The following is a 21,825-nucleotide window of genomic DNA, read 5'->3' as shown; positions in this document are numbered from 1 at the left end:
TGCATATGCCCATATATCTATGTCAAATATATATCATACCCTTCTTGAATTGTACCCATTACATATATGTGGTTTATTGTCTATATATTACAACCCAGTATATCTTTTAAAAACTATATACAGAAATAAACAATTTTCTCCTAATAGTTCATTAAGCTATTAGATGAAAACCGACAGGAAACTTTATAATGGGTGAATAAGCCTGACAACATCTGTCTCCAGAACAGTTGGCCCTCCCTAGTATGGTTCCTAGCAGCATCACCTATCAAGTATCTTGCTAAAAGAACTGAGCCTAAGTCCAAGGAAGCCTTGAGATCTAACTACTAGGTTAGGGGAAACCTAGGAAATAGGAACTTGACACCACAGGCTGTGATTAGCCAAATCATGGAGAAAGTATATGGCAAACACTAATGGTACTATAATTTCATTTTTAAAATATTTGTATGGCAGTAATACCTCCGAGGTGTTTACGGATAAAGTATTATGATGTGTGGGGCGGGGATGGGGAGGGGTGAAAAGTGGCAGGAAGAAATAAAACAAGATCGTCAAAATGTTGGTCACTGTTGAGCCTGGTTGATGGTTACATAGAATTCATTCTACTAGTCTCTTTATTTTTGTGTATGCTTGAAAAGTTCCATAAAAAATATTTTTAAAGACAAAAAACAAAAAATACCTTTTAGACTCAGATGGCCATTTGGGAGGCCACTTGTAAGCTGCCTTCCAAATTTCTCTCCATAACTTCACCAGATTTTTATCTAGAATTCTGTCTACAAAATTTTCTGAGTATCTCCGCCTTTTGGGGACACCAAGCCACTTCAGTGGGTCTGTTGAAATACCCCTTGCTTTCTCATGGCTTCTCTTTCTGAAGCTTCTTCCTTTCCTGGGAAAGAAAGATCCCTGATTTTTTTTCCCCCTTAGAACTCTTTTCCCTCCTCATTCCAATCATCCAATGGAAAGGAATCTAACTACCTTATCCCCCAAGTCTCACTATAGTCTCAGTAAACTGTGGCTCAAAAATTATATTTAAAAAAAATCCAATTATTTTCGTTTCTCTGACCCCAGTCATATTAATGTTACTCCCAGTCCACACGATGCTTGGTGTGCCATGGCAAAATTTGGCCAACAGATCCCATACAATATGTTCAAATATCCACCAACTGGTTGTTTGCCAGCAGGGAATGTAGAACACTCTTTGTCATAGAAATGATGTTATGACTAGCACTCAGTTTCATTTTAAAAGCCTACTGAACCTACAATGTATCTATACTACAGTACTAGAATACTAGTACCACCACTGTGGAAGCTAACTATCAAATGTATTTATTATCTTTTTTATTTATTTATTTATTTATTTATTTATTTATTTATTTTTTGCAGTACTGGTGATTGAACCCAGGGCCACTCTACCACTGAGCTACACCCCCAGCCCATTTTATCTTATTTTGTCTTAAGTTATTTTATTTTTAATTATCTTACTTTTATCTTAAATTGCCCAGGCTGGTCTCAAACTTGTAATCCTCCTGCTTCAGCCTCCAGAGTTGCAAGAATTACAGGTGTGTACCACCACATCTGGCTTCAAATGTATTTTCTCTGAGAAAATTAATTCAAATTTGCAACTCGGGATGCCAGAAATTGCTTTCCAGCTGCAGCCCAAGCAGTGAAATGGGGAATACCCTCCCCCTACTTTCTCCACATGGCTGAAGAGGGCTTTCCACACATGGCCATTAGTATGGAAGACACATATATACATTGGGAACTGCCTGCAGAGAGAAGAAAAAAAAAAGGAACAATTTCTGTGAAAAGAAAACAAATCTGACTAGAATTTACAAATGGATCCTCAGATTAGATGCCAATGTTGGCTGTTTCGGTGGCTACTCTAAGAAATGGGAACCCCATCTTCCTGATGTCCTGCTACTTAAATGACAACAATAACATTTAGTCCTGTGCCCTGCCCCACACAACACACCAAACATGTCAGGACAGAGACCCATCATATTTTGCACAGAGACACCGTATGTATGGGTGTGATAGTGGGGACTGAACCCAATGGTGTTCTACCACCAAGCGACATCCCCAGCCCTCTTTAATTCAGAGACAGGGTCTTGCTAAATTGCCCAGGCCAACCTGGAATGTGTGATCTTGTACTTCAGCCTCCTGAATATCAGCTGGGATTACAGGTGTGGGAAAGCACTTGGTTTCAAGAGCAAAGATGACAAAAGTCCAAAGAGAAGACAGGAGTATTTGTTAAATATATATTAGGAAAAAAAAAACTGGATGTTACAAAGAGAACAGTCAGGAATTTTAATAGGGAACTGGTAAAACAAATTATAAATCAGCCATATAGTGGAAACCAAGAGTTGTTTAAAAAACAGTATGTGAAAAAGCAAAGGGACAAAATAGTGTATATAATAGATCATCAAAAGTATTAAAAAAAGGGGCTCAGGTTGTGGCTTAGCATGTTTGAGGCTCTGGGCTTGATCTCAGCACCACATAAAATAAAATAAATAAAGGTCCATCAACAACTAATCATGTATATATTTTAAAAAAGAGTGTAAACAAAGCCACGCACACACTCATGCAACTTAATAAACAAGAAGCAGTACACTACATGCCCTGTGGTAAACAGGAGTAGAGATAGAAGACTCTGTTGTCAACTTCAGCACCTTTAGGGGATATGGCACTGAGGAAACTCACTATTTCAACAACCATAAAAATTCAGGCATTGAGCTGAGTGCAGTGGTGAAAAGCCTATAAGCGTAGCAATTCAGGAAGCTGAGAAAGGACAGGGCAATTTCGAGGCCAACCTGAGCTAGGGAGACCCTGCCTCAAAATAAACAATAAAAAGGGCTGGGGATGTAGCTCGGAGGTAGAGTGCCCCTGAGTTAAATCCCCAGTACCAAAAACTAAAAAACAAAACAAAAAATTCAGGCATCAGCAAGATGATTGAAGATAAGCACAGAGCAAATATGTTTTGTCATGCTTTCATTAGGAAGTAAGATTTTGAGATAAGCAGCCTGATGACATTCATGGTATACAGAGAACCTGAGATCATGTTCTAGAAGCCCTATCCACTTCATAAAGAGCTCTCTTGCTGACATGGTGGTGTATGCCTATAATGCCAGCAACTCAAGAGGCAGAGGTAGGAAGATTGCAAGTTCAAGGCCAGCCTCAGCAACTTAGTGAGACCCTGCCTCAAAAGAAAAAGGGCTGGGGATGTGGCTCAATGATAAAGCACCCCTGGGTTCAATCCCTAGTACCAAAAAAAAAAAAAAAAAAAAGCCCTTTCCCCTTCTCTTGTCCATAACTTTATAACTGGCAAAGTACAAATCTCTTATTGCAGACTGGCAATACAACAGAGCCTCTGCCAGTCAAATGTCAATCACATTTCATATCAACCAAGGTACGAAGTTAATTTCTACTCTTCTTTCCAGGTGGCACTCCCAACAACTGTGCATAACGTGGAATTCATGGGCAGACTCTTTTCCCCCGAAAATCCAGAAATCCCCCCATGGAACAGCTCCTAACATTGTTCCAGTTTACTGGTCAGTAAAATACTTCTCAACAGAGCACCAACCTCTCTGAAGGAGTGGAGGCAGGGGAATATGTGTGTGTGTGTTGTGTGTGTGGGGGGGGGAGAGAGAGGGAGGGGGAGAGAGAGAGGAGTATGTGTTAGGAGGTGGTGAAGGGAATCAGCTGAATGGCAAGGGAGGTTCAAATGAGAGTGCACACACTCCTGTACTTGGAAAGTAATTAAATCTAAGCAAAATACCAACTGCCATGGCCAGCTATGCTGCCTATTTCTGAAAACAAGCTCCTATCAGCCACTCATTTTTGCCTCCATAGGGCTTATTATGGATATGAGGTGTCCCCCAAAAGCTCACGTGTGAGACGATGCAAGAAGGTTCAGAGGAGAAATGATTGGATTGTTATTCTTAACCCAATCCATGGATTAATCCATGATGGGATTAAATGAGTGGTGGCTAGTAGTGTGTGACTGGAGGAAGTGGTTAATTGGGGGCATGTATCTGGAGCTACAGTCACTCTCTCTGCTTCCATATGCCATGTGAGCTGCTTCCCTCTACCACCATGTTCTGCCATCATGGTCAGCCTCACCTCAAGCCCCAAGAAATGGAGCTGACCTTCTCTGGACTAAGACCTTTGAAATCGTGAGCCCTCAAATAACCTCCCCCTTCCCTACAATTGCATTGATCGGATCCTTCTGGCTAAAACAGGGCTTTTACCTTATTAGGCTGGTTAATGGAGCACCTTAAAGTAACTAACACTGTGGCCTTGATTTCATCCAGAGTCTCATCTAATAAGGTATTCATAGTATGGTATTCTTAAACAACTAGAGGACACTCTTATATTAAAAACAAGAAAAATCACTATCCTTTCAAAACAAATTTGGTTTATCTCATATTAACTACTTTTCTTAGGTCTTTAAACATTGCTTAATGGCAACACAGAGCAAGGATAGTAAAAGCCCAGTAAAGTTGTTAAAAGTAAACCCATTGCATTACAAAATGCAGTTGAATTAAAGAAGCAGAATTAGCCTAAGTTCAGTCTCCAGTGGGGGTATGTCCATTGAAAACTCACAGATCCAGCAGAATGTGCTGCGTGGCAAAAATATCAAAAGGGCCTTCTTTCAACAAACCATAGAAGGCATTTGAAAGACGTGAACTGTGCATGACCCTCATCTCTTGTATAAGGGTAAAGCAGGAGTGCTTCTGGGTACTCTGCTACAGTGAGAGGGCACAGGAAGTGAGAGGACTGGGCCCTAACTCCTGTAAGAATAAGACAGGCTCCCCAGACAGAGGGCCACTGCACACCAAGGGAACACACTTCTTTGTAGTTTAAGTCCCACTAAATCCTAGTACCCCTTCTCCTGTTTTAAAATATTCACCTTCCGATTCTGCCAGTGAGTCCCATGATTTGCATTAAGACATCAAAGTCCCCATTAAAGGCAAACATAATCTTATATGGGAAACGCTAAGCTAATCAACTAATAACTAAACACAGGCTCCTTTACAGTAGCAGGAAGTAGAAAGCAGAGTTGGACAAGATACTGCATAAGCAAATATTCACAGAAAGAAACTAGAGAGGGAGGGAAAAGTATGAATCACTGCCTCTGAGCCTTAAGGCTGTATGACCAATGAGGATGGTCCCTAGAGAAAACACACAAAATAAGCTTCCCTGACTTCATAAATGTTTCTTTAGCATCTCTTCTATGTTGCCTGTGATAACTGTGTGAATCAATGTAGATACCCATAAGATTAATACCAGTGAGATATATATCTTTAACAAAGATGTAATAAAACAAGGTATACTTGTAATCCAATAAGTATAGCTTTAAAAAAAAAAAAAGTCTCATTTTTCCGAGGCAGGCAATTCCTGGGCTCAACCTATCCTCCTATCTCAACCTCCAGAGTTGCTGGGATGAAAGCCATGCGCCACCACGCCTGATCAATGTCAGACTTCTGAGGGACCATTTAATTCAATGCTAATTCCAAGGGGCCAACTTACTAGTCCTCCAGTAAAGAAAATATGACATCAAGCTGGTCCAGATCCAATCTGGACTTTAATGGAAAGGCAGAGGCTGGACTATTAAGGTGATGATGTCAGTAAGAAATAAGGAATTGTACTGCAAGTGATGGTGCACACCTGTAATCCCCAGAGACTTGGGAGGTTGAGGCAGGAAGATTACAAGTTTCAAATCAACCTCAGTAATTTAGCAAGCACTAAGCAAACTAGTGAGACTCTGACTCAAAAAATAATAATGAGCTGTGTGGTGGCACATGCCTATAATCCCAGCAACTCAAGAGGCTGAAGCAGGGGGATCGTGAGTTCAAAGCCAGCCTCAGAAATTTAGTGAAGCACTTAAACAACTCATTGAGACCTTGTCTTTAAAAAAAATGCAAAAAAAAAAAAAAAGGGGGGGGGGCTGGGGATGTGACTCAGTGGTTAAATGTTCCTGGGTTCAAAAATCCACAGTACCAAAAACAAAAACAAAAAATAATAATAATAAAATAAAGGACTGGAAATATAGCTTAGTGGTAAAGCACCCCTGGGTTCATTCCCTAGTACCTGAATAAATAAATAAGGAATTGTCACTTTGTATTTGTACATTGCAATGACATATAGTGTCTCCAAAATAACAGTTAAGAGTTTGTTCTCTGAAAAATAAATAAAAAAGAAAAATGTAGTGAAAACAAAATCCATGTGTTAAAATAACCAAAACCCTAAGTTCTGGTATCAACCAGATACCAGGGGTCTGAGTGACAAGAGTTCTGAGGACCCCCAAATTGAACAAAGTGACCTAGACAGAATCTGACAGTTGAGGACGTCAGTCTATGCTTGACTATGGACTGGAGATCAGCAGTAAGAGGGAGTGTCCTCTGAGCAAATTAGACTGAGTTCTTCCTTAGCAGGTCTCCAACTCATAAATAGACTCACTGGAGTCTGGTGATAGCCTATGAGGGCCTGAGAGCACTGGTCACTAACGTCATCCAGAAGGCTCCCTCTGCACTTATTCCTTGCACAGAAAACCAAAATTGATTTTCCACATAGCCCACCTTCAGGGAGAAAATGCAATAACCACCAACTCAAGTACCAGTGTGCTTAACAGTTTTATTTATCACTGTAATTTTAATCTTCACTCTGATGATTTGACCACATAAGTCACTTCCCAAGATAACTGGTCATTGTATCTTGTTCGCACAAAATTGAAGTTCTGGACCTTTAGAGTTAAGGTCTAGACCCTAGTTACGACTTCACCAGGGTAATGCCACCTGGGAGGGCTCTGGGTAAGAAGCTGGCATTTTCAGGGATAGGTAGCTCTCCATTCACGATCTCTACAAGTAGAAAACAGTTGGACAAAACCTGGATGGGGCTAAATACTTTTCAGTATTTTTATAATTAACATGCATTATAAAAAGTCAAATCAACTGTCATTTATTGAACACTTACTACATCCAGGCACTATTCTAATACTTAACATATATTATTCATTCCTCATGATAAGCTGATAAGGTAGTTATTTTAACCCTATTTAAAATAGAAGAAACTTAGAGGTCATGAACCCTATCCATGATTGCACAGCTGATACATGGCTAAGCTCTGACTTAGACTTCGAAACTCGATGTTAACTAAATGCGATCAACCACTATTAGAATTTAAATTTTTTTTAAAAAAAATTTCATCTTCTTGATTACCAGAGCAGGATTGAACATCTTTTCAACTATATATTGGCCATTCTCTTTTCTCTGCTGTGAACTGACATAACAAGCAAGCACTCACCATTGAACTTCCAATCACATAAAAACTTACCAGAACTAATAAGAACTCAACTGCTTTGAAGCACTATCAAAGCTCTGTGCAGTGGCAGTATTGTGGCCAATGAGGTTTATCTGAGGCATGATTGTTGCTAATTGAAGCACTATCAATAGAAACATACTTAATATGGTCAGAAACAAATAATAGGCATTACCTATTCTAAGAGATGAACTAATCCTTTTTTTGGTTGGTCGATTTGCCTTTTTCTCATTAAATGATTACAGTTCTGTACATTTCTGGATGTAAGGCCTCTGACACTTAGATGTGTTATAAGTATCTGTGTATAAGTGTGTGGCTTGTCTGTTGTTTAGGGGGCCATGTCGTGCATAGGATTTATAGTTCATGCAATCATAGGGTGCATTTTATGATTTTATATTTTATGAAACCATTTCTTACCCCAAGATAATTAAGATATTCCCTTATAGTTTTTCCTAAAAGTTATACAGTTTGCACTGAGGTTGCTAACACATCTGTGTTGTTTTGCTTTTGTTTCCTATTCTACTAGCCTTTTTGACTCACCATTTCCCACTGCCACAGGGTTCCATTACCAAAAAGACAAGTTAAGCCAATCTTGCTGGCTCATACCACCTCTTCCCCACCAATTCTTTTAAAGTAACTTTATCCGTTTTTGTTTCTTTATCATATGAAACTTAAGGTGAACTTGTAAAATTCTGTCCAAAAAAATCCTTTTGAAAGTTTGATTGGCATTGCATTGAATTTATAAACTTATTTTGGGGAAAACTGACCTCTTCGTGGTAGTGAGTCTTCCCATCCATATCTACGTTTAGTATTTCCTGGACCCTTTTAAAGTTTTTGAATGGAATCTTTTGAAAATATAATACACGTTTACCAAATGGTTACTGCTAGTATGCCAAAATGTAATTCACTTTTATATTAGTTTGAATCATATGGAATTGCTGATATTTAATAATTTTGACCTAAAAATCATATCTCATATTATGCTCAAACATTTCTAATCCAATACTCAGGCAATCTTGCTGAACTGTTAATTGTTCTAATAATTTGTAGATTCTTTTGCATTTTCTCTGGGTGACCTCATAATCTTTAAGTACAGACAGCTTTCCTCTCTTTTCTATTTCTTTTTTCTTGTCTTCTGGCATTAGCTAGGAACTCTAGTTTGTTAGTAAACAATAAGGGTGATACAGTGGGCATCATCTCCTTATCTGAACTTTAGAGGTAATGGATCTACAGTTTTACCAGGAAGTATAATGTCTATCTAGGGGATTTTAGTTAACTTTAGGTTACAGAAGTTCTTTTTTATTTCTAGTTTGGATAAAAAAAATCAGACTAAATATTAAATTTCATCTAATATTTTATTTTGCACCTATTAAGAAAATCACACACTGGGGCTGGGGTTGTGGGTCAAAGGAAGAGTGCTTGCCTAGCATGCGTGAGGCACTGGGTTTGATTCTCAGCACCACATAAAAATAAAATAAAGGTATTGTGTCCACCTACAACTAAAAAATAAATGTTCAAAAACAAAAAAAAAAAGAAAATCATACAACTGTCCTTTTAAAATATGTTGGTTTATATCAGTGATAGATTTTTCTGAGGCTGAAAACCGCATATAATAAAAAAAAAATTGGTCTTGATGTTTTATTTTCAAATACAATGTTATCCTCAGTCTGTTAATATTTAGGGTGGGGATATAACTCAGCTGGTAGAGTGCTTGCCTCGAATGCACAAGGCCCTGGGTTCAATCCCCAGCACTAAATATATATATATATATTTATTTATTTATTTATATTTATATTTATATTTTAAGTTCATTTTCAGAAGTGAGATTAGTCTTTCCTTTTCTTATATTGCCCTTCCCTGTTTTACTATTACACTAACTTCAAAAACTGAGATGGGTGACTTTCCCTATCTCTAGAATGTTCTGTTCCAAGGTTTATCTGTTCTAGAAAGACCTGAAAAATTTTACCTGCAAACCTGTCTCTTTTGGACATTCTATAAGATGGTTTTAGTGGTTGATGTAGCTAAATTCAAAGCAAGATCCAGGGCTGGGTGTGCAGCTCAGTGGCGGAGCCCTTGCCTAGCATTCCCAAGGCCCTGGGTTTAATCACCAGCACTACAAAAAAAAAAAAAAAAGCAAAAAAAGACTCTCAAATCCAGTAATCACAGGTCTAAGCCTTGGGAAAGTGTGTCTAGGTGATCCAGTGTTTACTTTAACCCCTGCAGAAATCCCACATTGGTTTATACTTTTGAAAACATTTAAGCCAGGTGCATACCTGTAATCCCAGTTGCTCATGAGGCTAAGGCAGGAGAATCTCAAATTCAAGGTCAACCTGGGCAACTTAGCAAGACTCTGTCTCAAAATAAAAAAGAATACAAGGGCTGGGGATGCTCAGTGGTAGGTAATGCCCCTAGGCACAATCCTTGGTACCACAATAAAGAATTTTAAAAAGAAAATATTCAAATAAATAGTATGCTACTATTAGAAAGAAGGACAATGATGGAGGAAACAATCAGATGTTCAAGCAATTAGAATTTAGGAAAGGGGTATGATACACCAGTACTACAGGACTCAGAGCTGAGGCCTGTGGTACTCCTGGTACAGGGTGAGGGGCATGGAGAGCATGAAAGGCCCCTTCACTAAGACCACTGGTTTTATTGCTGTAAAGAGTGGTACCATCAGGGTTGGGGATTTAGCTCAGTGGCAGAGCACTTGTCTAGCACATGCAAAGCCCTGGGTTCAGTCCTCAGCCCTGGGGGGAAAAAAAAAGAGTGGTACCATCACTTTTGAGGTAAATGAATCATCTCCCTTCCCTACTAGTTTTCTTGGGCTTCTAAAGCCATAATTAATATTAACACTGTTCCACAACTACCAGTTTTAATGGCTTTCTCATATGATAAAGTCCAAGTTTCTCAATTGGACTTTCAAAAGTATTCCAAACAACCTGACTCTGGACTAGCTTCTAATATTAGCTCCACTTTTTTTTTTTTTTAAATACAAACAACCAGATAGTCTGGTCTACTAATCAGAAGTCCCCAGATACACTTACCTCCTTGCCATGCTATCCATCCTCTTCTGTTCTAATCCTCAAAGCCCCATTTTTCTTTCCTTTTTTTCCCCCCTTCACTTTTGGTACTTAGGAATGAACCCAGGGGCCTTTTACCACTGAGCTACATGCCCAGCCCTTACTTCTCTTTTATTTTGAGACAGCATCCTCCTAAGTTGCTCAGAGCCTGCTAAGTTTCTGAGATTGGCCTCAAACTTATGATCCTCCTGCCTTAGCCTCCTGAGTCACGGGATCACAAGCATGTGTCACATGCCTGGCAGGTTCATCATTTTCATAATGGTCTTTTCCTGCCCACTCTACCACACATGAATCTCTACCTCAAAGAATACCTCATTGCCCACAGCCCTCAGTTGTTTATCTAGTTTCCCAGCCATATTTCATATTTCTGCTTAAGGCAAAGGATATACACTCACTGCCTTCCCAGGGATTTTGATATAAGAACTAAAAATTCAATCCTAATTTTCCCCTGAGCATCCTTTACTGATATTAGATGCCTATCTTGACTTCTAATCCTAGGTGGAGCCCCTTCTCTTTGATAAATAAATTCAAATGCTTTTGCATTATGCAGATATAATTATCTTCTGAAAGTCTGTGATTGCTCATCAACCTATTCTTTCCCAGTTCCAGCTCCTTTGCCAGGTACCACAGCGGACTGTCATGCTTTCCAAGCTACACGAGAATGTATGGGTAATTGCCTAGGTCCTAGTATAAACAAAACTGGTACATGCAGACACAAAGGTCAAACGTTTAAAAAGAGTTGGTTTTTTAGACAACTGTACACATGGTGTGTTGTTTGCAAAGACAGGGGAAAAAAGCACATTAAAGATGCCAGTTTTAATGGCTCCCAATATGTGTCATATTTAAATGAAGTTAGTTTTTTTTTCAACCAGATATTCATTCTTATTATGGGGACTATGTTGTTCAAAGATACCAGCTTCCACTAGAGGGCATTTTTGGCAAAACTTTATCACTAGATATTAATTTAGTAAATAAATATTTACTGAGCACACACTATGATGTAATAAGCACTGAGGCACAGAAGTCAGTCAGAACAGGATTAGGCACACCACAAATCTCAATTAACTAAAATGATTGACAAATTTGATATCTTAAAAACATTAAATCTAGCCAGGAGCGGTGGCACACGCCTGTAATCCCAGCAGCTCTGGAGGTTGAGGCAGGAGGATTGCAAGGTCAAAAGCCAGCCTCAGCAATGGTGAGGCCCTAAGCAACTCAGTGAGACCCTACCTCTAAATAAAATACAAAATAGGGCTGGGGATGTGACTCAGTGGTTGAGTGCTCCTGAGTTCAATCCCCAGTACAAAAAATAAATAAATAAATAAATCTAATTCAATATTTCTTTAACTCTTTTGTGATCGAAGATCTTATAGTACTTCTAGCTGTTTTTCTGCCCTTTTTTGAGGAAGGTGCCTTTGACTTAAATTCCCATTAATAAGAAATTTAGACCTATAATTAGGGAAGTAAATTTTTGTTTATTTTCATTACATATATTTCTCTATTAATTCTCAGTTAAAATAAATGATTAATAATTTGAGAATTATAATAGGTGATAAAATGTTTAAGCACTGACATGTAACCTTTCTCCAATAGCTTCCTCCATACTCTAAATAAGATTTTAGAAATGAGTCTAGTTTGAAAACTCAAAAAAGTATAAAAAATTCCATGTGAAATACCTACCCCATATTTCTCTTTGTTATGGGTCAGAATTCTCATACCTGCCACACATCACAGGTGTGAAATCTAGTTCAACAAAGGCAGAAGTGGATACAATTATCACAGTATGGATGCAAAGGAAATGTAAGAAATAGTAGCAAGATTTCATTCCATATCCTTAATGGGCCAACTGGTGAAGAGTGGGCTGACAGTCCATATGTAAGATCCTGGTTATTAACCTAAGCCCAGATTATTTAGTGTATGATTCCAAGTGCAATGAATATAACTAACCTACTGAATGAACATCACAGCTTAGAAATACAATAGCACACTGTACAGTATTCATGGTCTACCTTCCTGATTGCATGGCTTAGTGGGAACTGCAGCTTGATGCCACTACGCAGCATCATGAAAAAGTATTGTACTTCATATTGCTAGCCCAGGAAAATATGAATATTCAAAATTTGAAGCGTGGTTTCTACGTAATATGTACTATTTTCATACCATTGTAAAGTCAAAAAATCACAAGTTGAACCATCATAAATTGAGCACCATCTGTACTTGAGACATTGTTTTTTTCTTCCTGTTTCTTAGATATGACAGTAGAAATAGGGAAATAGTGGCAAAGGAAAGAAGGAAAGTGGTGGTAATTCTTGAGGGTGATGCAACATTCTAACCCCAAACCACCACTAAGTCTTCAGTGTAAGTTTTTGCCCACCATTATGGGGGCAATCCTTAGTTTAGAGAACATAGCTGACTACAGGGTTGCTGTGTCTTACATTTATTTAGTATTTTCCAAAGTAGCAAAGGTGTAGTAATGCCTTTTGGACAGGTAGATGATTAGATGAAACAATGACAAATATACATTTAGCATGCAAGAGAGGCTTTAGAGAACTTAAAGGGATGCTCATGCTGTTAACATTCCTATTATAAGATGCTAAAATGCAGTCATGAAAAACAACTTGACTGCAACTTAGTTTTGCTAGGTTACTCAAGTTTGGAAAATGGAAGGCACTGGGATGTAAACACAACTGTTGCTTTAAGAAACAAAGAAAGCAAGCTAAGGAAAGGTGGGTAAAAGAAAACTAAACAGAATAGGAAGTGAATAGGTGAGAAGGAAGTTTACAGAAGTAGACAGAGTAAGCTGGAGGGCAGCTAAGAAAGGAGACATTTCTTTTGGCTCTTAGGGAATACTAAAAGTCTTTCTTTAGAAAGCAGTACTCAAAAGTCCTGAAATAAAGATACCTTGACCAATGGACACGATGTTTGTCCTGTTAAACAGGCAAACTAACACTCCCATCCCTGATCTCTCCATTTCTGTGACTGGCTCCATGACTCTACACTTACCATGGACTGAAAAGTTCTGTCTCATCTACTTTTTTCATTCATTCATTCATTCATTCTTGCAGTACTGGGGATTGAATCCAGGTATGCTCTACCACTGAGCTACATTCCCAGTCCTTTTTTTCAAAATATATTTTACTTATACATGAACACATTATCTTTATTTTGTTTGTTCTTATTTTATGTGGTGCTGAGGATCGAACCCAGTGCCTCACATGTACAAGGCAAGCACTCTGCCACTGAGCCACAACTCCAGTCCGCCTGCCCGCTGCAGTCCTTTTTATTATTATTATTATTTTAAATTCGAGATAAGTTTTACTAAATTGCCACGGCTGGCCTTGAACTTGGGATCCTCCTATCTCAGCCTGCCAAGTTGCTAGGATTACATGCATGTGCTACTATGCCCAGCTTCGCCTCATCCATTTTAAATGGAAAATAATTTCCACCCAAACACCCTCTACCAATAATAACTGCCTACAAGTAGCTTACCATCTGGAGAGGCTTACTTTTTCTTCCACCCTGTGTTTAAAGTCCAACTACTTATGACGTCCTATTTTGAGTTCATATTGCATTTACAGGTTGTTTGCTTACTTTTTACAGTCTTTTAAATATTGATATTTTTAATTTATAAATCGGTCCTCCCATTCAGAAGGTATGTTATTTCAGGGAAGCTACCATCTCCTCATATCTCCAAAGCCCACCAAAATGCTTTAAACATAAAAGCGTTAGAGGGAGTGCTAGCCACACAATGGCGGACTAGGCAGCTACAGGTCCTTCCCCAAAGGAAGTACAGAGAAGGCCGGAACCATGCCTCTTCCACTCTTTCCAGGGCCAATGGAATGCCTGATAGATATTAAATTTATTTACTAAAGAATTAGCTGAAGGTAGTGTGAGGCCCTTGAGGATAGTATGAGCAAAGACAAGAGGACAAAAGGGTGTTGAAATCCTACCTCCACCACCCTACCCCACACTGGGCTTCCTCTCTTTGGACAAAAATAAGTAGACTGTGTATTCAATATTCTATCTATCTCACCTGACACAGAGCACCGAACAGACAACCATGAGAGCTTGGAAGCCACTGAAAATAAGGAAAGCGGCACATTGACATCAGGAAGATGTCAGGGGGAGCAAGAGATCTGAAAAAAATCCTACAGCCATTAGCAGGGCTCATTAGTAAAGGTCTTCCTCTACACAAAGCCATCACACAAAGACCTGGGGAGGTACTTTAGCAAATGCCCAAATCCCAGCAAAAGATTACAAGATGTACAAGATATACAGGGAAATACAGCTTAAAGCAACTAAATAAAACTCCAGAAACAGATCCTAAAAAATGTAGATCTATGAACTGCCTGACAAAGAATAACTGTTTTAAAGATGCTCAATAAGCTAAAAGAGAATACAGATATTAAACTAAGTGAAATTAAGAAAACAATGCATAAACAAAACTAAAACTATTAAAAATATGCAAACACAAACTCTGTGGTTGAAAAACACAATCATTGAAGCTAAAATTCATCAGAAGGGTTCAACTGCAGACTTGATTAGGTAAAAGCAAAAAGGAGCAAACCTGAAGACAGGTCATTTAAAACTGAGTCATTTAAAACTTCTATATTCAGAAGACCCAAGAAATTCCACCAGAAAACTTCTAGATCTAATAAATGAATTCAACAAAGTAGCAGGATATAAAATTAACATCAGCCAGGTTGGCACATGCCTATAATCCCAGCAGTTTGGGAAGCTGAGACAGGAAGATTGCCAGCCTCAGCAACTTAGTGAAACCCTAAGCAACCCAGCAAGATCCTGTCTCTAAATAACATAGAAAAGGGATGGGGATATGGCTTAGTGGTTAAACACCCCTGGGTTCAATCCATGGAATAATAATAACAACAACAACAATACCCATAAATCAACTGCATTCCTATACATCAGTGATGAATCAACTGAAAGAGAAATTAGAAAAACTATCCCATTAACAATTGCCTCAAAGAAAATAAAATATTTCAGAATCAACCTAACAAGAGGTGAAAGACCTCTACAATTAAAACCAAAGAACACTAAAGAAAGAAATTGAAGACCTTAGAAGATGGAAAGATTTCTCATGCTTATGGATAGGCAGAACTAACACTGTCAAAATGGCCATAGCCCCAAAAGCATTATACAGATTTAATACAATTCCTATTAAAATCCCAATGACATTCTTCATAGAAATAGAAAAAACAGTCATGAAATTCATTTGGAAAAATAAGAGACCCAGAATAGCCAAAGCAATCCTTAGCAAGAAAAGTGAAACAGGAGGCATCACAATATCAGACCTTAAATTATACTACAGAGCTACAGTATTAAAAACAGCATGGTATTGGCACCAAAATGACATGAAGACCAATGGTACAGAATAGAAGACAAACACGGTTATCTCACACTAGACAAAGGCGCCAAAACATATATTGGAGAAAAGATAGCCTCTTCAACAAATGGTGCTGAATAACTGGAAATCCATATGTAATAAAATGAAATTAAACCCCTATCTCTCACCCTGCTCAAAACTCACTCAAAGTGGATCAAGGACTTAAGCACTAAAACAGAGACCCTGTGCTTAATCATAGTAATAATAATAATAAAATAGGCCCAAATCTCCATGATGTCAGCTTAGGAACTGAATTTCTTAATAAGACTTCTAAAGCACAAGAAGTAAAAAATCAAGAATCAATAAATGGCATTTTATCAAACTAAAAAGCTTCTTCACAGCAAAGGAAACAATCAAGAACATGAAGAGAAAGCCTACAGAATGGGAGAAAATCTTTGCCACCTGCACCTCAAAACATCAATCTCCAGGATATATAAAGAACTACATTTAACACCAAAAAAAACATATAACAAGACCTCAAAATTCATAATCTCAAGTGGAAGATAAAACATAAGCTCAGAGAATCTGGATGGAAAGACGATCTCAGGTACCAAGGCAACCACCAAAAGCCTAACTAAGAAGCCAGGCACAGTGGTACACACCTAACTGCAGCTACTAGGGAGGCCAACTCAAGAGAATTTTAGGTTCAAGGCCAGCCTGGGGAACTTAGTGAGACTGTCTTAAAATGAAATTTTAAAAGGGCTAGGGATGTAGTTCAGTAGTAGAGTGCCTGCCTAGCATGTACAAGTCCTGGATTTCATTCCAGCACCACACAAACATATACACACATGCACGTGTGCGCGCGCGCACACACACACACACACACACACACACACACAGAAACAGGGTAAGCTACAGTTCAACTGGTATTTCTCCAAATATGCTTCCAACCAATGAGATAATACTATTACTTGAGAATTCATGTGATCCCAAGATAACTTATCCTAACCCAAAATAGTCCAGATGAATCAGTTCCCTAACCACTAATCTCCAGACCAATAATTTTACTGGCCAGGATGAGATTGCTAATTTGTTTTGTTTGGGGGAAACACTGGTTTTTTATTAAGAGTTTATATCTCTCCAACATTCTTGGTGTAAAAATGTTCTTCTCTTCTGGTAAAGGTAAGTAGATGGAGGTTTAGATTGGTGAGTGTGTGCATGCACACATATGCATCTATTTTCTTTTTCGGTACTGGGGATTGAACCCAGGGGCACTTAACCATTGAGCCATATCCCCAGTCCTTCTTTCATATTTTGTTTTGAGCCAGGCAGGGTCTCACTAAATTGCTTAGGGCCTTGCTAAGTTGCTGAGGCTGGCTTTGGATTTGCAATCCTCCTGCCTCAGCCTTCCAAGTCGCTGGGATTACCGGTGTGTACCACTTCACCTGGCTACATAAGTGCATCTTTTGAAGATCCATGAAATCAAAAACATCAGGAAGCCACTGCTTCAGATCAAGTCCTCTTAAAACAAAGCCTTGGAGAGCCCTTTTACCTTATGGTTCTATGATTTTAAACATTAGAATTCTCTGGAGAAGAGCTTCTCATGATAACTTCTGGCATTGGTCTTAGGCTCTTCTGCTTAAGTTTTCTTTCTTTTTTTTTATTTTTTTATAGTTGCAGGTGGACAACATACCTTTATTTTATTTGCTTATTTTTATGTTGTGTTAAGGATCGAACCCAGTATCTCACAAATGGTAGGCAAGTGCTCTGCCACTGAGTTACATTCCTAGCCCCTTAAGTTTTCTTTTATATATTCCATTCCCTCATTAAAAGTACTTTTTAAAAATATCTATAACTTTTTTATATATACCTTTATTTCACTTATTTATTATGTGGTGCTGAGGCTCAAACCCAGGGTCTCGCACATATGAGGTGAGCTCTGTACCACTGAGCCACAACCACAGCCCTAAAAGTACTTTTATTTATCATTTTCTGCTCTCTACAACTCAGTAAAATGTTAAGGCAGCAATTTTAAATCTCCCATTTACAAATAAACTGAGAAGCAGTTAAAAAGTCAAGCCAAGCTGCCTGGGTTGGAATTTCAGCTCTTTCTTTATAGTTGTGACTGCAAAAGAGCTCTCTGGACCAATTTCCTCATCCATAAAACATAAACAAACACATTTCTACTATGCAGGTTTGTTGTAAGCATTAAATTAGTTAAGAAATAACAAAATGTTTAAAGTAATACCTGAAACACAGAGTTGAAGAAATGACAGTTACTACACAGTGATCATGACACTTCCTCCAAATAACAAGATGACACTGCTAACAAAGTTGCAAAGCTTGCTCCCTGCTGAGATTCTTCCAGCAGAGCCCCACAGACTCCTTTCCCACTGGCTGAGTGCTACAGAGGTAACTACAGATCTTTCTGGGCAAATGATTGTTCTAGGCTATTATTAGTTACCTCTTCAAATAAAATCCAACCTCTTAAGAAGCTCCTACAACCTGCCCTGCCATTTAAATGTTATAGGTTTGTTTGTGATTTAAAATTACCTTCTTTCAGAACCCTTGTTAGCCTGCACAACTGAAAACTTGACACCTTTAAGGCTTTAAGAACTTGTAATATTAATAAGTTCTGACACTTCGGCAGCCTTTCTCTCAAGCATGCATTCTGAACTTCTCTGCTTTGCATTCCCAAGTAGCTTCTGGGTGGTAAGTTGAACAGAGATAAATCAAGCAGAATATGCCAAAGAAACACTTTGAAGACACACTATGGTACAGCTTCAAATGATGTAGCACCACTAGGGACCCAGAGAATCATGGTGGCGGATACTGAGGGTTCCTTGATGAGCACCTGGAGTATTTCTTTCTGAAGAGGGGATGGCAGCTTCTAACTGTGCCAAGCTCAGTATATGGAGTCTGCAGCTAAAATCACAGACCAGGGTGTGAAGCTGGTAAGGATCTGCAATTGCCTGTCAGTGACTATCATCTTCAACTACAAAGAATCAGGTGGCTCTCTGCTCTGCATTCTTTAGCTCCTTATTTATCTTTGTGCTAAAGTGACGGTTGGCCTCAAGTCATATTAACTCATCTGCCCAGGAAAAAAAAAAATGGAAAGAACAATCCACATAGGGAAAACACACAAAGAGCTTAATAAAATTTGTACTGAGCCATCTGACTTGTAATCTCCTTTCAGTGCTCTTTGTCCCTCACTATAGAAAGGTCTCTTACAATCTAAGAGTTAGAAAGGTAAGTTCATGAAGTCTGACAGCAGGAGTTTTGTTTTGCTTTTCCCGCTGAGTATCCACTCCTCCTGCACAGGACCTGCGGTTCAGGAGAAGCTGGCCTTGGAAATAGCACAGGGGTGGGTCCTGAAAAATATCAACCAGTCTCTGCAGGATTCTGCCTAGCAATGGTCACTGGGTCAACAGAGGACATAATGTGGCCTAAGCTTGCCAATCCGACAGAAGGTAAGAACACACTGTGAGGGAAAGTTGTCATCTCAGTGATGGTATCAATTGGTTGTCTTGTTCACATGAGTTAAGATTATTCTGGTTCTTTATAGGCTGAATAATTTTGTATCCTGAGTATTTTAAATATGACAAGACTGAGCATGTTTAAATCCCCCAAAGAATGTTAATTTTTTTATTTATTAAGCAATCAACCTGATTGGATTCAGGTCACAGTTCCAACCAACCTTCTGTGGGTATAATTTAAATATCAGTTCCACATTCAAACTTCGCAGAGCTGTTCCGATCTGTCTGGCATGAGCACTACCCAGTGGCCAGCCTAGGACCTGGGTTGTGACCTAACTCACATTTCAGTTCTCAAAGACTTAGGATCGGATTCATACATGTGCTGTTTAGGGATGAGCCCAAGATCATCAACAACTTTATGGGTCTCTTTTCCAAGGTTCTCATTCCATTTTCTCCCAAGTGCTCCGCTTCCCTAGGGCTCTCATTTCCTGTCAGTCTAAAGGCTGGGGCTTTAGACTCTACAATATATTACAGGGGTAAGTGATAGGAGGACAGAAAAAGAAAAAAAAAAAAAAGTGGTAGGCGTTTGCCGCACCCTTTTAGGACTCCAGCCTTTCTGCCATCACTGCCGACACCATCAGCGGATCACACTGGGACCGGGACAGAGGAGTGGAGAAAACTGTTCAGAGTGGAAGTTTCTCCTATTTCTTCCTGATCATTGGAAGTCTCCTTTCCCACCCAAGTCAGAGCTAGGGGGATTATCCTGGAGCTGTGTCATGCCTTGCACTGACTTTCAGGTCTGGCTCCCTTGATTCCAGGCCAGAGGTGCTAAGAATAAAAGTAGAAATTCCTGACTAGATTGGTGGTACTTTAAGTCCTGGCCTTCTCTAGTCTACCTGCTATTATTTACTTTTCAGGGTCCTCAAATTGCTGCTCTCTGCATTCCATCCAGATATTGAGCTGTATTCAGGAGGAGAGGCTAGGCAAAATGTATTTTTTTCTGTCTTACCCAGAACTGGAATCCTCCAGGAGCAAATATTTTTAAATTAAAAATGTATTATTTTGTTTTATAAAATAGGAGAAAATCTATCCTGTGGTTCTTTTTTTTTTTTTTTTTTTTTTTACAAATAGGGATTAAGCCAGGGGGGATCTACCATGAGCCACATCCCAATCCTTTTTATTTTTTATTTTAAGACAAGGTGTTGCTCAATTGCTGAGGCTGCCCTCAATTTTACAATCCTCCTGCCTCAGCCTCCTGAAATGCTGTGATTATAGGCATGTGCCACTGTGCCTGGCTCCCCTGGAATTTCTTTTAGGATGAGGTTCAAGTAGGCTTTTAAGTTAAAAAGCAAAGTAATTTGGCTTACAGAAAAATGTTAATTCTTCAGATATTACTAGAATGTGGCAAAAATCGTGAAAGTGGAACAGAAGTCTGAGAAATACTATTTTAAAGGGCAAAATTTTTCTTTCCTTTTTGGCTTTTTTTCTCTTATGGTACTAGATAGAACTCAGGGGTGCTCTACCACTGAGCCACATCCCCAGATCTTTTAATTTCTTTTTATTTTGAGACAGGGTCTCACTAAGTTGCCTAGGCTAGCCTCAAACTTGTGATGCTCCTGCCCCAGCTTCCCAAGTACCTGGGATTACAGAAATACACCACCACATCCAGCCAAATCCATTTCATTTTTAAAGCTATTTATCCATAGTTTTATTTTATATTATTTAATATAAAATAATATTAATAAACAAATAATATTAATATATTATTAATATAAAATAATATTAAAATAAATAATATTAATATATTATTTTTAATTATAAATTTGACATAAATTCCATATGAACCTGTTTATATTATTTGCTTTCTGATAAGTGTCATTGTTCTTCCCTGGTTAATATAATCTACAAAACACTGGTAAAAAGAATAGAGAAGGTCATTCAGGGACCTATAAACACAAGTTTTCCTCAAGAGGATAAGTCTGAGGGGCTTAGGAGAGACAGAAGTGGGCTAGAGGTGCAGCTTAGTGATGAAGTGTGTGCTTAACATTTGCAAGGCCCTGGGTTCACTCTTCTGCAAGAAAGGTAGGAAAGAAGGAGGGAGAGGAGGGAAGACAGAGGTGGAAGGGAGTATCGCACACACCTGAGGCAGTAAATGAAAAGGCTGTGGAGTCAGAGGCACCCTCCTTTAGAAGTCTGCTCAACTTAGCCTAGAGTCCAAGGAATTCCTTCTTGGTCTTTCCATAGCCTTCTTCACACCCAACATATGGCATGTCAAACTAAAATCCCTGGCTTCTTTTATCCACATGATTCTACTTCGAAGTCCTCTGAGTCCTTGGAATAATGATTATGTCATTGTCATCTTTATAACCCAGGCATCATAGGGAGACCTATGAGACTCCAATGAATGGATGAATCTCCCAAAACCATGTTCAGTGCAGACACAGAGTCATAATGACTTCTCTTTCAGTAGAAGCAGCTGCTGTACTCTTCAGCTATGTTATGTCAACCAGGAATTTAGCACCATCTTAAAAACTGAGGATGAGGACAAAATGCAAATACTGTGTGTATGTAATGACACGAGATGTGTGTTAGGGAGCAGTTTTCAGTATCC

The 21,825-nt window shown here is 38.8% G+C and overlaps 2 protein-coding genes and 1 pseudogene across 9 annotated transcripts in view; 1 reads left to right on the top strand and 2 right to left on the bottom strand.

Moving 5' to 3' along the window:
• Usp49 (ubiquitin specific peptidase 49) overlaps nucleotides 1-21,825 on the bottom strand; it is an 83,868-nt gene that overhangs the window by 19,371 nt on the left and 42,672 nt on the right. The gene's annotated exons all lie outside the window — the stretch shown is intronic.
• Med20 (mediator complex subunit 20) overlaps nucleotides 6,608-21,825 on the bottom strand; it is a 172,175-nt gene continuing 156,957 nt past the window's right edge. For all 4 annotated transcript variants that reach the window (XR_009227353.1, XR_009227354.1, XR_009227351.1 and 1 more), the window contains one exon: nucleotides 6,608-6,851. The gene's annotated coding sequence lies outside the window, so the exon portion shown is untranslated. The remainder of the gene's footprint in view (nucleotides 6,852-21,825) is intronic.
• LOC124096790 (U4 spliceosomal RNA) lies at nucleotides 7,367-7,433 on the top strand (annotated as a pseudogene).

The sequence above is a fragment of the Marmota monax genome, unplaced genomic scaffold (assembly GCF_021218885.2).
Source record: "Marmota monax isolate L192 unplaced genomic scaffold, Marmota_monax_Labrador192_F-V1.1 WCK01_AAM20220418_F8-fsc00127, whole genome shotgun sequence".
In the NCBI taxonomy this organism is placed as follows: Eukaryota; Metazoa; Chordata; class Mammalia; order Rodentia; family Sciuridae; genus Marmota; species Marmota monax.
This window is presented reverse-complemented; position numbering and strand designations above follow the sequence as displayed.